A 3,159-nucleotide genomic window follows, 5' to 3' on the forward strand; every position below is an offset into this window, starting at 1 on the left:
GTACCGCATACTGTGTCACTGTTCAGGGTTGTTCGGTGTTACCGTAGTGCTGCGCCGTACTGTTGTAGACTGTGCTGTATTATCCCACAAACACTACCTCACTCTATTCACATGCCACTTTAATGCACATAATCTGTACATACATAAATAGGCTATCCCATATAAATAAGCCTATTCCCTTTATCTATGTTGTACCCCCACCCTGCATTACCTTCTTAGAGTTCTTATTTTATTTTATTTTATTTTATTCTATATATTTTGTTTTATTCTTTAGTATTCGACTTACTGCATTACGTTTTAGGAATCAGTTAGTTAGTCAAGTAGAAATTCTTAGGTAGCTATTGTGTTCAGTCTAGAACATATTGTGTGTAATCACCGTGGTGGATTGTAGTTGCATTGACGTTCCACTGCATATATGTATGTGACGAATAAACCTCTTGAATCTTGAAGAACAAACCGGAAGTCCATTCATTCCTATGGAGCGGTTCCATAGTAACAAGCCCCGCCCCCTGTAAGGTGCCCAATCAGTCTTGCCAACTCAACGACTTTCTCGCTAGATTTCTCGACTTTTCAGACCCTCTTTAGCGACTTTATTTCTCAGAAGCAACTGGCGACAAATTCAGCGACTTATTCAGACCATCGGGGCAAAGGCGAGAAATAAATTCAAATATATTATATTGTAATTCATTCCATGCATCCTGCTGCTCAGAGTCATCGCAGTCCACAGCCCTCGACAGGGTCTCTCCCTCTCCTCTGGGCAGTCAGTCGGTGTGGACGTGGCCAGAGAGCTGCACCGGCTGAGCTGCGCATGCCTGCCAGACATTGTGCCCAACGACCAGTCACTGATCACTATTTCTTTATAAATTGTAAATATATACTCATTCATACATAGCTTTGCACAAATAGATAGTTTTGGATCATATATAATTGACTCTCATACACACACATACACAGGATAGAATAAACATTTCCCTAGTATGTAAATAGTTTGTTTGAGCTTCCCTTTGTAGATTTTTTTAAAAGTGAGTAGTGATTAATAGTGAGTTTTTGGTTATTTGGCTAAAGATTTCTATATCTACCTTTCATATGGTTTAAGGTGATCTCACTTGAATCTTGAATCGACCACTAAGCTGCAATGAATGCCACGTGACATCGCTATTGTGCAAATGAGCACGTGGTGCCATCAGGCGACTTTTAGCGCCTTTTGGAGCTAGTGCTAGCTCCGGGAAAAGTATGGCGGCCCCGAGAGCTCAGCGCACTGCAACTTAAGAAAACACATGCAAGTAGACAAAACACCACCGCATTAACAGAAAACACAACCGCATTAACAGAAAACACCACCGCATTAACAGAAAACACAAACACAAGGCCACTACTGTAGACCATTACCGAAGTGAGCATCAGGATTACGGCAGTGAGCCACACCAGATGTACTGATTTATCTGCAATATAATATATTCAACTAAATTATTCCATCTGTAATTATATATAAGAATTTATGCAGGTTACAACAACCTGGCGCTGCAATTATCGCAGACCAATTGTGCCACGTGAGACCACCATGTCCAAATCCTGCATCTGCTTCCTCTATGCAATTGATAAATAGAAAAAATAACTTTTATATCAATCCACAGTTTTTTTTTAAGCCATATAAGTGGGATGTTCCAGAGAAAACTGCTTCTACCAGCTTCATGATAAGTTCGATTCATAAGTTAGATTCAACAAATGGTCACTGCACAGTGTACACGTACTGAGGCAACGAAATGCATTTCTCTGCATTTAACCCATCCTAGTAAGTGACGTATCTAGGGGCAGTGGGAGAAGTTAGGGTAGTGTGGAGAAGTTGGCAAAGGATTCAAATCTTTTGGGTGTATTTTGTAATTTGCTTGTGTTTTGTCTTTTTGCATGTGTTTTCTTAAATAGAGCTGGCAACGTTAGTTTCCGTCCGACACTACAAGATTTTTGATTGGAATTGGGATCAAAACTAAGTAACTATGTCACATATATCAAAGAACATTATTGGCGTTAACTTTATGTCACCATATCCAATACCAATAAATATATTTTTATATCAGTGAATTTTATTTCAGTGATATCAGTGAATGACATGTTTTATGATGCCAGCTGGGACGCAGTTCATCCGACGGCCACTAGAGGAGGAGGCAGCATCCGCCTGTCGCACGCGTGTTGTGAGGAGCTGAGATACAATGACAGCAGCTGACACCAACAAGGTTTATGCTTTTATGAATCAGACAGAACCAATACTGCACATGTGTATTATTCTAGCCGACAGCGACATTGATAACAAGTAAAAGCGCTCGATAGAGCTGTGGTTGCGTGGAATATGAATGAGGTAATATCGATGTGGAGGAGGTCCTGCAGGAGGCGGGTCACTCTGAACCCGTGTTAAAGGGCTTCCACACTCACACTTCATTCAGCAAGGACAGCGGCACTTCACCTTACCAGGCTGGTATCAACTTTTTACTGAGTAAGTCTGATTTATTTTTATTCTGATCTCATCACTTTGTTTTGTAGACTTCAGACTGTCATGACCCACATTCCCTGTTTCCCACTGAAGCGCTTTGGCCCAAAGGCAACGAGTCACATGTAGTGAGAAGAGGGAAGTTTACCAGTAAAATAATAGAAAACACAGATGATCTATCAAGGATTGGTTCGCCATGATCTATAACCTTCAGCTTCCATTTAAAGCCGTGCTGCGCAATAGAGAATACTTTTCATAATGTTGTAATAACAATAATTACAATTTATAGGAAGGTTGGACGATATGGCCAACAATTTTATCAAGATATATTATTTTATATTGATCAATGTCGATAATCAAACTAAAAAGAGAAAAATACTATATATGTATGTATGTATGTATTTGTGTGTGTGTGTGTGTGTGTGTGTGTATATATACAGTATATATATCTATCGATATATATCTATATCTATCGATATATCTATCGATATATCGATATATATATCTATATATATATCTATCGATTTATATATATATATATATGTATATATATATATATATATGTTCTCCAGCTTGTCCCTGTAAGCTCTTTTGGCATCTCTGATGGCTTTCCGAAGGTCATATGTGGACTTCCTCAAGGCCTCCATGTCCCCACAGCTATAGGCGGAGGACCATGC

This window comes from Zeus faber, assembly GCF_960531495.2.
Source record: "Zeus faber genome assembly, chromosome: 1".
Taxonomy (NCBI): Eukaryota; Metazoa; Chordata; class Actinopteri; order Zeiformes; family Zeidae; genus Zeus; species Zeus faber.